Raw genomic sequence first — 12625 nt, 5'->3', positions numbered from 1 at the left:
GTTCTGTCCTCAGACACAGAGGAAGGGCATTCCAGGCCTCAGGAGCGGTTTTACTAAAGGCCCTGTCTCCATTTCTGACGGTTCGAACCTTGGGAACCGTTAGAAGTAGCTGGTTATAGGATCTAAGAATTCGGACCCTGTTGTGAAATGTAAGTTTGTTTTCCAGATATAATGGTCCTTGTCCGTGGATGGGTTTATGGACTAGGCAGCATAATTTGAATTTTTTGCGTTTTTTGACAGGAAGCCAGTGCAGTGTTTTGAGGCATGGCAGAGAAGGCGATCGGAGAGGAAGGTTGAGCCCAAATCTGGCCGCAGTGTTTTGCAATACCTGGAGTTTTGCCAAAAGATCTTCACTAATAGAGGCTAACAGGGCATTCCCATAGCCAATCCGGCTTATGATGAGACCTTGGACTAAAGGCATATGGGAAGAAAGGGGCATCCATTTGAAAATTTTCTTTAGGCTTCTCATGATTCCAAAGCAGGTGCCAGCTACTTTATTGATATGTTCAGCCATGGATAACCTGTTGTCCACAGTGACCCCTAAGTTCCTGACTGACGTCTTAGGAGCGGGGCACATGCCAAGGGTGGTTGGCCACCAATCACCCGCCCAGATCCTGTCTGCCTTTCCAAAAATTACAATCTCAGTTTTACTAGCATTTAGCATAAAAAAAATTGCTAGACATCCAGTCGTGTATTGCAATCATGCATTTTTGGAATCTTAATTTGGTCTCAGCAGGATCTGGACCAATGGTAACCTATAGCTGGGTGTCGTCGGCATATGATACAGTTCTGAAGCCGTAGGCTCAGATTACTTTGGCCAATGGGGACACATATAGATTAAAAAGCGTAGGGCTCAATATTGATCCCTGAGGTACGTCTTTGTCATTTTCTTGATAGTCCGAGGAATTGTTTCCCACTCGGACCCTAGAGCGCCTGTTAGACAGATAGCTTTTTAGCCAACGCAGTGCGGGGCCCACGACACCAATCTGTGCGAGACGTTCTATCAAGATGTGATGCGAGATGGTGTCGGTGGCCGCCGACAAATCAAGCAGGACCAGTATTGCGGACTGCCCTACATCCAAAGGCATCCTGGTTTTGTCTACTATTTCGAGCAAGGCAGTCTCGGTACTGTGAAACGCCCGAAAGCCAGATTGGGTGGAATCCAGGAGCTTGTTCGTCTCCAGATATAAGCCTAATTGCTTGTTTATCAAGGATTCAATTATCTTTCCAAAAAGTGGCAGAAGAGAAATGGGCCGATAATTTGAGAGTTGTTTTGCATCAGCTGAGGGCTTTTTCAAGATCGGTCTCATTATAGCCTCCTTCCAGTGCAAAGGTACCGAGGCATGGGACAGAGAGAGATTCAAAATTTTTGTTAACACAGAAATTAGAGTGGGAGCAATTTTTTGTAGGATCTGAGAGGACGCTGGGTCATTTGGGGAACCTGACTTTATCTTGTGTAGAGCAATGTCTACTTCAATTTCCGAAAAAGGTTGGAAGTCTCTAAGAACAATGTCTGGAAGATCAGATTCTTTGTTCATTTTAACTAGTGGGGACATTGTCTGGACGGGAGGAGTTGGTTAGGGAAAGGATTTGTGGATGTCATTAATTTTGTCGTGAAAATAGGAGGATACAGAGTTGACCCATTCCTGAGAGACCATGGGGGTGGGCTGACAGGCCGAAGGATGAGTACATTCTTTGATTATTTTAAATAATTCTTTCTGTGAATTTGCTGCCTGATGGATCTTATGACCCCAATAATCCTTTTTTGCTTTGGCTATTTCTTTCATATAAAGTCTATGTATTTGCTTGTATTGTTGTTTGTCTAGATAGTTTTTAGTTTTACGCCATTTCCTTTTTGCTGACCTGATGGAAAGTTTTACTTCTTCCAGGTTCGAAGTGAACCATGGGGAAATTTTGGAAAAAGGTTTAGATTCTTTCAGAGGTGCAATTAAATCTAAGGCCGAGGAGAACGCAGATTCAAGATCTATAGCTACTTTGTTTGGATCAGTATTCATAGTGATAGGAAGGGGGACTTCCTATCTGGACTCCATGAAGGAGTCCAGATTAATCATATTCCATGGTCTGCTCAGTCGTACTTCTTTACTACTTTCGACCTTTGTAGAGGTCACTGTGATATGGAATTTAATGACATAATGGTCCGACCAGAGAACTGGAAAGACTTGGCTAACTCCTATTCTAGGTGAATTTCTACATACTGGGTCTAATGAGTGTCCGGCACTATGGGTGGGCCCTGTCTCTAATAAATTTAGGCCCAAAGAATTAATACTAGAGATAAGGTCCCTGGTGTGTGGGTCAAGGGTTTGTTCAATATGGTAATTAAAGTCTCCGAGTAAAAGAAACTTGTCTGAGGCAAGAACATGGGGTGCTATGGCTTCTATAAGTTTATCAGCGAAGTGAGTTTTCACACCTGGGGGTCTGTAGACAAGAGAAACCTTAAATGCTTCTTTGTTTCTAGTTGTTATGGTTGTAATGGACATTTCACCCCATTTTTCTAGATGGGAATCGAGTGCATGAACGTTGATATGTGATTTATAAATGATTTCAGTGCCTCCCCCTCTTTTACCAATGCGGTCGAGCCCTTTCCGTTTCTTAGACCTGGGTAAAGAACTACCCCCTTGAGTGATCTAACTTTTTTGGCCTCTAGTACACACTTTCGGTCTAGTGGCTATTTCACTTGTCTTTGGGACGACACGTGGCACAGAGACCTGATTAAGGTAGGTGGTAGTTAGAGGTAGGGGAGATCCAGCAGAGGGGCCGGGATTGGAGTGGTCATCTGGGTCTATGTGGACAGAGATTTCGGGATGTAGAGAAGAGGGTAGGGGCTCTAATGAGAGTCTACACTCAGTGAGAGCAATTCGGTAAATAAGAACTGACTCAGCCCTTTGAAGGAAAGTGTCCAGAGTCCCTGCCACTCTTTGGCCCGTTAATGATTTTCTTTTTGCTAATTGCTTCTGCGCCATGTCCCATAGGAAGATTTTTTACACAACACTAGTACAAAGACTCCCGTACCTCAGTTCTCAGTTCGTTGAGTCTCAAATCTTGTGCCTGTATTTCGGAATGAGGGTCCATGCAAGACGGATAGGCACTGCCAAAATCAGAATCCAAATGGCATGGCGCAGCCCAGCCTCCTTCTGCCTCTGACGGACTTAGACGGGCCCGCCCTTGGTCCAGGCTTCATCTGGGCTACGTCCCGCGTGCACCCCGTCATCAACTGTTGTTTTTGCAGAATCAAAACACCAGCGCACATCACATATAGTAACTTTTATCCTCTGTGCAGTCAGCACTCTTCTTCAATTAGTATTCTTGTAGGAAAACTCTTTCCCAATCCAAGAAAGACATGTTGTGTAGGCAATCCAGACTTTATTTCTCATAAAAGACAATGCTCCACAGCCGACGCACGTTTCGTCCTATACGGGCTTCCTCAAGGCTTGTTCACAACGTATTGAGCACTAAAGTCATAAAGGCACAGGTTTGCCAATGTACAAAATTCCTGAGAGGAGCACCGGTATCAGCGCTGCCTGGGTCTCGCAAGAGGAAACAGAGGCCTTTGTGACCTATCTCACCGTTCACGCGCAAGAATGAAGATCACTGTACTGGGGTGAATGTATGACATTTTTCTGCATTCTGTCCATCAACTGCTGTTTCTGCATTTGTCAACCTGAGTGGGACGGGTATTCTCAGACGTGAGTCTAGTGCTCTCCATGCCACTGGAATCAAGCTATCCTTGCTGATGAGGACTGAAAGCCCGAAACCGGTCCCAGAATGCTTGTTTCCAGTCCAAGGAGGACCTGGCTTGGCAGTTCGGGCTGGACTGTTTCCATGGTGCACAGGGTCAAGTCTGATTTGCATATGGCTGGGTTCAAACTGGAATGGCATGGTGAGCAAAAAAACGATGGATTTAGGCCCAGATCTCTGTACTGGGGTGAATGTATGACATTGTTCTGCATTCTGTCCATCAACTGTTATTTTTGCATTTGTCACCCTGAGTGAGGCGGGTATGCTCAGGCGTGAGTCCCGTGTTCTCCATGCCACTGGAATCAAGCTATCCTGGCTGATGAGGGATGAAATACAGAAACCGGTCCTAGGATGCTTGTTTCCAGTCCAGGGAGGACCTGGCTTGGCAGTTCGGGCTGGACTGTTCCCATGGGGCACAGGGTCAAGACTGATTTGCATATGGCTGGGTTCAAACTGGAATGGCATGGTGAGCAAAAAACAATGGATTAAGGCCCAGATCTCTGTACTGGGGTGAATGTATGACATTGTTCTGCATTCTGTCCATCAACTGTTGTTTTTGCATTGTCACCCCGAGTGGGACGGGTATGCTCAAACGTGAGTCCCATGCTCTCCATGCCACTGGAATCAACCTATCCTGGCTGATGAGGGCTGAAAGCCCAAAACCGGTCCTAGAATGCTTGTTTCTAGTCCAGGGAGGACCTGGCTTGGCAGTTCGGACTGGACTGTTCCCATGGAGCACAGGGTCAAGACTGATTTGCATATGGCTGGGCTCAAACTGAAATGGCATTGTGAGCAACAAAGCGATGGATTTAGGCCCATATCTCTGTACTGGGGTGAATGTATGACATTGTTCTGCATTCTGTCCATCAACTGTTGGTTTTGCAATTGTCACCCCGAGAGGGAAGGGTATGCTCAGACGTGAGTCCCTTGCTCTCCACACCACTGGAGTCAAGCTATCCTGGCTGAAGACTGCTGATCCTTGGCGATGCCCATGGGGAAATCCCGAGGAACGTTCTCCGGCTGATAGCAAGCAGCCTCTTGAGAGAGGGAAGACAAGGTATTCGCAACTGAACCATGAGACCGTCTCTTCGAGTGCGTGATGCCCTCTGGTATACAGTATAGGGAATAAGTCAATAGTTCATATCCAATTCAGAAAGTGTCTGGAATGTATTATGAGTTGGGACCGTACATGCTCCCATTAGTTCTTCTCGAGGGGTAAAAATGGGACCCGGCCCCTGCTTGTTGGAAATCATTGGATGGTAAAAATATTCCAATGGAACAGTAGATAATGGCGTTGGGGTGCCCTTGATCCCCTACCTACTAACAGATTCAACCAGTTGATATGCCAGATTTTGGGTTTCTACAGCTTACGACTATGCAATTCCCTGAGGAGAGGCCAACCCATCTGGCTTTCCTCACCATAAGTGTGTCTTCATATTCTCTTATAGTGAAAGCAGAGTTTCTCGTGAGCCAATAGCTGATTTTACTTTCTACAAAGTTCTCCTTTTTATGATCTGGGGCTGGTAGTACCTCCACTAATACTGCCACATACAGGCAGCAATCTGGCGGCAACTGTTGTTTTTGCATTTGTCACCCAGAGTGGGACGGGTATCCTCAGACGTGAGTCCTGTGCTCTCCATGCCACTGGAATCAAGCTATCCTGGCTGATGAGGGCTGAAAGCCCGAAACCGGTCCTAGAATGCTTGTTTCTAGTCCAGGGAGGACCTGGCTTAGCAGTTCGGGCTGGACTGTTCCCATGGAACACAGGGTCAAGACTGATTTGCATATGGCTGGGTTCAATCTGCAATGGTATTGTGAGCAAAAAAAAACGATTCTGTCCATCAACTCTTGTTTTTCCGGGTGATGATGCAGTGCTTTATGCACGATGACAATGCCTCATCCTCACTCAGTAGTTTGGTCTGCCCTGTTCCCATGAGGCACTGGGTCAGACTAATTTGCATATAGCCAAGTTCTGAACTGGGGTGATGCAGTGAGCTAAATAATGGTGATGGATCAAGCCCTGATCTCTTGACTGGGTAAGAGTGGTCTGCTTAATTCAGACACTCTGTTCATCACCACCCCCTTTTTGAATCGTTTTTGGCCACCACAAGTGTGGCAGGGTATACTCAGACATGAGTCCCTTGCTCACTGCACCACCAGGATTCAAGCAAGCCAGGCCGACGACGGCTGAAATGCCAGAAACCGGTCCCCGGAAGCTTGTCTCCTTTCCGGTGAAGAATTGGCTTGGTAGTTTGGTCTGCCCTGTTCCCATGAGGCACTGGGTCAGACTAATTTGCATATAGCCAGGTTCTGAACTGGGGTGATGCAGTGAGCTAAATAACGGTGATGGATCAAGCCCTGATCTCTTGACTGGGTAAGAGTGGTCTGCTTAATTCAGACACTCTGTTCATCACCACCCCCTTTTTGAATCGGTTTTGGCCACCACAAGTGTGGCAGGGTATACTCAGACATGAGTCCCTTGCTCACTGCACCACCAGGATTCAAGCAAGCCAGGCCGGCGACGGCTGAAATGCCAGAAACCGGTCCCCGGAAGCTTGTCTCCTTTCCGGTGAAGAATTGGCTTGGTAGTTTGGTCTGCCCTGTTCCCATGAGGCACTGGGTCAGACTAATTTGCATATAGCCAGGTTCTGAACTGGGGTGATGCAGTGAGCTAAATAACGGTGATGGATCAAGCCCTGATCTCTTGACTGGGTAAGAGTGGTCTGCTTAATTCAGACACTCTGTTCATCACCACCCCCTTTTTGAATTGTTTTTGGCCACCACAAGTGTGGCAGGGTATACTCAGACATGAGTCCCTTGCTCACTGCACCACCAGGATTCAAGCAAGCCAGGCCGACGACGGCTGAAATGCCAGAAACCGGTCCTCGGAAGCTTTTCTCCTTTCCGGTGAAGAATTGGCTTGGTAGTTTTGTCTGCCCTGTTCCCATGAGGCACTGGGTCAGACTAATTTGCATATAGCCAGGTTCTAAACTGGGGTGATGCAGTGAGCTAAATAACGGTGATGGATCAAGCCCTGATCTCTTGACTGGGTAAGAGTGGTCTGCTTAATTCAGACACTCTGTTCATCACCACCCCCTTTTTGAATCGTTTTTGGCCACCACAAGTGTGGCAGGGTATACTCAGACATGAGTCCCTTGCTCACTGCACCACCAGGATTCAAGCAAGCCAGGCCGACGACGGCTGAAATGCCAGAAACCGGTCCCCGGAAGCTTGTCTCCTTTCCGGTGAAGAATTGGCTTGGTAGTTTGGTCTGCCCTGTTCCCATCAGGCACTGGGTCAGACTAATTTGCATATAGCCAGGTTCTGAACTGGGGTGATGCAGTGACCTAAATACCGGTGATGGATCAAGCCCTGATCTCTTGACTGGGTAAGAGTGGCCTGCTTAATTCAGACACTCTGTTCATCACCACCCCCTTTTTGAATCGTTTTTGGCCACCACAAGTGTGGCAGGGTATACTCAGACATGAGTCCCTTGCTCACTGCACAACCAGGATTCAAGCAAGCCAGGCCGACGACGGCTGAAATGCCAGAAACCGGTGCCCGGAAGCTTGTCTCCTTTCCGGTGAAGAATTGGCTTGGTAGTTTGGTCTGCCCTGTTCCCATGAGGCACTGGGTCAGACTAATTTGCATATAGCCAGGTTCTGAACTGGGGTGATGCAGTGAGCTAAATAACGGTGATGGATCAAGCCCTGATCTCTTGACTGGGTAAGAGTGGTCTGCTTAATTCAGACACTCTGTTCATCACCACCCCCCTTTTTGAACCCCCTTTTTGAATCATCCTCACTCACGGCAGCTGTGGCGTAGTTGTTGCACCGTGGGGATTGAAGCCCTCTCCAAGGGTGTTGGCGTCGAGATTGGTGAAAAGGTGTAGCGACCCTTGTCCCACCAGGGATTCCTCTGTAGTCAGGCTCGCTCTAAGCAGTCCTGTAACACAGGTTCAGCAACCTAATTTACGAGTAATCCCTGGGTAAATCACTATTAGACTATTTGGATGGTGAAGGGAGCCCTTAGTTTTTTGGAGCACATCTATTTGTAATGCCGCCTGAAAGAAAACACTGGGGATGGATCTGTTTCAGAAGGAAAGTTGTTCCATGTACCTAGACTCCTCACAGAAAAGGACCTCTTTGTAGTCAATTTATTTTAGAGCAATAATAGAACAATATATTATATGCGGATGACTTATTTTACAGGCAAATGAGTGGAATCCTGCCCACATGTACTAACATTTGTGCTGTGTGAATGAGAATAAATTGTGCAGTACCTTATTTAAAAGGAGCCACATGCTGTTTGCCGTCTGCCACAAGTGTAATGCTAAGCATTGCACAAAAGCAAGACAGGTGTGTATTGTGTGAGATTTGTACAGGTGATGCACCCAACAGAACACATTTCTATGTGATGACAACACTGAAAATTGCACAACTTATGTATCAATTTATTTATTTATTTCTAGAGTTTTCTGTAGCGCAAACAAGACCCAGAGTAGGTTATCAGAGCACTTTACAAAAACAAAGCATAGTATTAAATCATTTTGCAAAACAGAGCAGAGAGAGTATCAAAAACATTTTTAACAAGGTTCGCTAGGTAGAAGAAGCGATAATAGCAATGAATTGTTCGTAGCATTAGGAGCAAGTTCGAGTAAGAGTAAGTCTTAGGGCGAGGGTGTCATTAAGTGAAGTGTAGAGACAAGTTTGAGGTAGTAGATTTGTTCAGTGCCATAAAAGTCAGGGAAATAGTTGGTATGATGGTAAGGCCCCAACCAGTGAGGCAAGTGTCGAATTAAGGTAGGAATTTGCTCATCAGGAATGATTTTGCTTCTCTTTTGAATAGTGGTGTAGAGGAGATTTTTCTGATGGACGGAGGTAGCGAGTTCCATATTCTTGGCGCCGCTCTGGAGAATGCTCTAAATAGCGTGAGATTTTTTGCTCGCCGTTTGTACGTGCCTATTTTGATTTTGCATATGATTTCATGCAAAGCCTGATCACCCTTGTAGATCCGGCTTTGTATGGATTCCCAAGGTTTTTTGTGCTGTTCTCACCCTGTTATGTCCTGTTTGCATAAACTATCTTGTGTAGTCTTTTCGCGTTGAGGATCTCTTTGTTTTTTGATGATGCATTTGTGTCAAGTTTTGGGACAAAATAGCCCTCACTTGTGAAAGTTGATCGGAGCTGTAGTTTGCTCACATTTCCATACTGTTTTTGCAGTTTTATATAGCACGAAGATATTGGAGCACTTTACACGAGCTACAGTTACAATACACAAAGTCAGATTCATTTTTAAACACAGGGAGTTTGAGTGATTTGCCTACAATCACAGGATATTGAGCAAACACCGAGACTCCAACCTGGTCCTTCAATTCCAAAGTCGGCAGCTCCGGCTATTAGGCTACACTCTCTGTCCTCTGTTGGTGTACTAGGTAGCATTGGGAGAACATGTATGAAACATGTTATTAGATGTGGCCCCTGGCATGCTCTACTTGTCTTTCATTGAACTGAGCAAATACATAGAAAGTAGTTTAACGTATATATTCTTCTGAGAAGACACAGGTTCTTTCTGCTGTTGTGATTTTGTTTTGCGAGTTAGGTGCTTGCATCTAAGTGGCCCTTAACACTGCGAGAGAATGGCGTGTGTGTACGGCATGCTGAGATTGTGTGACTTCAAAGTGTAAGGTTTGAGGCACTCTGGGTATATGTTTACTTTTGTGCGAGAGCAATTTGTGCCCTTTGTGTGGTGCTGCGTTGTTTGCATAATATGATGGTGTCAGTGCTTTTAAATTGTTTGTGCCGGAGGTAATGACAGGCGTATTGATTTAGGAGTTTTGGATTGAGCTGTTTTCTTCTGTGAGACATTTTGACATGTCCCCTTGGTAATGTAATTTAATGTTGTAGCTCTCTCTTAAACTGGTTTTGGCTATTGTACGCTCTTAATAACAAGAGTGTTTTCATTCAGCAGCTAAAGTTTTTTTTTTTACTGTTATGGTTTGAGCTGCAGCTGAACTATGTGCAATAATGCACCTTGCTGTTTGCCCAACTTATTGTTTTCCTCGGTTGATGGAATTTGTTCGGAGAGTCACATTGCTTGTGAATATATCTGTGGAGTCCAGTTATATATATGATGCCCCCTGAACTGGTGTGCATGTATGTGACATGTTCTGTTATGTTATGTTATGTTATGTTATGTTATCCAGTTTTTTAAAGCGCAAACAGCTGCCCCAGCAACGGGGCGTCCCGGCGCTAACCCAGCCAGTACCTGAGGGGTGAAGGAGGATAACCAACAGAGGACTAGATAAGGGAAAAGAGATGCGTTTTTAATTCTTTCCGAAAGGCAGTTAAGTTGGTTAGGGTGCGGATGTGTAGAGGCAGGGAGTTCCACAGTCTTGCCCCCAAGACCTTGAAGGAACGTCCACCCATTCTACACAGCTTGGAGCGGGGGACTGTCACAAGGTGTTGTCCCAAAGAGCGTAGAGTACGCTGAGGGGTGTAGGGAACAAGGAGCGGGCGTAGGAGTTCAGGGCAGTCCGAGTTAAGAATTTTGAATGCCGTGGTGAGGGTTTTAAAATGGATGCGGGATTCAATTGGCAGCCAGTGCAGATTGCGGATGGTAGCTCTGGCCGAGCACCTGCGTGGGAGGCCAACCACTGCTCTGGCGGCCGAGTTCTGAATACGCTGCATCCGTGCTAATTCTGTTTTATTTGCCCCTAAGAATAGCACATTGGCATAGTCCAGCCGAGCGAGAATCATGGACTGGATGATGAGTTGGCGGGTTCTAGAGTCGAAGAAACCGAGTATTGGGCTGAGACTTCTCATTAGGCCCACACACGTAGCTGCCACTTTCTTTGTGTGGGACTGGAAGTTAAGAGAGGAGTCGAGCCAAACACCTAGGTTCTTCACCACGTCTTTCGGCACGGGGGTGGGACCAAGCAAAGAGGGCCACCAATGGTCACTCCAATGGCTAGGGTTTTTGCCAAGGAGAAGCACCTCCGTTTTCCCGGCGTTCAGCTGCAAACAGTTGTTTGTCATCCACTGTGCAACTGCCGCTAGCCCATCCTTGAATTTAGTGGCCGAGGTGGAAGGGCCTTCAGAGAGTGTGATGACCAGCTGTGTGTCGTCGGCATACGATACAAGCGTAAGGTCCCACTCTTTTGCCACTGCTGCAAGAGGCTGGACGTATAGGTTGAAAAGTGATGGGCTGAGCGCCGATCCTTGGGGGACTCCCTGTTCGATGGAATGGGGTTGGGAGATGTAAGGTGGGGCTGAAACTTGAAAGGACCTGTCTTTGAGGAAGGACCGGAACCACTCAAGGGCGAGTTCGTTGATCCCTATGGCCTCAAGTCGAGTCAGCAATATGCTGTGTGAGACCGTGTCAAAGGCCGCGCTGAGATCCAACAGGATCAGCGCGGCACTTTGACCAGCGTCCAGGGCGTCACAAATGTGTTCCGTGGTGGTCAGCAGGGCCGACTCGGTGCTATGTCCTGGCCTGAAACCATTTTGGGAAGGATCAAGGACGTGGTTGGACAGCATATGATGGGATAGCACTTTATTGACATGAGCTTCGGCCAGTTTAGACGTCCAGGGGAGCAGCGAGATGGGTCTGTAGTTTTCAGGTTTTGTGTGTTCTAATGTGGGCTTTTTAATAATAGGAGAGACCCAAGCGGATTTCCAGCGGGTGGGAACCACAGCTGAGGAAAAAGAGAGATTGAGTAAGCTAGAAAGCGAGGGAAGAAAAAATTCCAATGAGTCCAGGAATTTGGATGGTCTCATGGGGTCTGTGGGGGAGCCAGACTTAACCTGTCTGCACAGTTTTGCAAGGTCGTCGGGGGATATTTCAGGTATTCTTGACAGTTTCGACGTATCCACTGCAGAGTTGGAAGTGTTAGTGGGCACTGGCTCATCTTGAGGAAAAGAAGTATAAATTTTCCTCACTTTCTCAATGAAGAAAGTGGCAAGGTCTTCGCACTGTTTCGAGGAAGTGATATATGGGCCAGTGTTGGAGACTTTTTGTAGGCTTTGCACCAGTTTAAAGATCGTTTTGGTGGGGTTGGTGCTTTGTTTAATTTCCTTTGCGTAAAAGGAGGCTCGGGTGGTACGTATCGTCTTGTGATATATACGCAATTTTGACAGGTAGAGGGCTTTGTCGCTATCTAGGTAGTTTTTCCTCCATTCTCGTTCGGTTTTCTTGCAGTCCTTCCGTAAGGTTTTAAGCGTATCGTTGTACCATGGGTTGGAGGGGGGGCTGCGGGTTTTAGTCCATTTTGCAGGAATAACGGCGTCAAGCCCTGTCACAATCCAGTCATGAAAAGCAGCGTAGGCTGTGTTAATATCTCTGTTATTGTCGGGGAGATGGAATTCTCCTAGGTTTCTTATTTAAAGTGTTGTATTTGATTCATGGATGTTGGTTTATTATGGTTAGCACTACTGTGTGTAGTCGGTGATACCCAACCATACAGAATATCTGAACTGTGTTGGGTGTTTGGTCAATGTTTGGTCTAACGTGTTCTGTTGGATGTTGTTTATATGAACACTGATATCCATCTGCCCCATCCTTTGTTTCAAAGTTTATTTTTATTATGATTTGGGACTCCGAAGAGGTCCACATAAAATAGAAAATATACTTCCAGAACCATCACAACCCTACCGTAAAAGAAGAATGTTCTTCATTTTTACCATATAAAATTCATCATTTCGTATAAAAACAGGGGAAGAGCATGTACCAAAACCGATCCAATGACCTTTCAAGTGCCAAGTATACAGAGCTGTAACAAATCGGATTACCACCGAGAGATTCTTAGAGAACTTAAACTTTTGCGGTAATTACAGAAATATATATATACACATTACTGCAATGAGAGCTT

Source organism: Lissotriton vulgaris, chromosome 2_1 (genome assembly GCF_964263255.1).
Source record: "Lissotriton vulgaris chromosome 2_1, aLisVul1.2, whole genome shotgun sequence".
Taxonomy (NCBI): Eukaryota; Metazoa; Chordata; class Amphibia; order Caudata; family Salamandridae; genus Lissotriton; species Lissotriton vulgaris.
The sequence above is the reverse complement of the archived record's forward strand: the minus strand, read 5'-3'. Positions refer to the sequence as shown.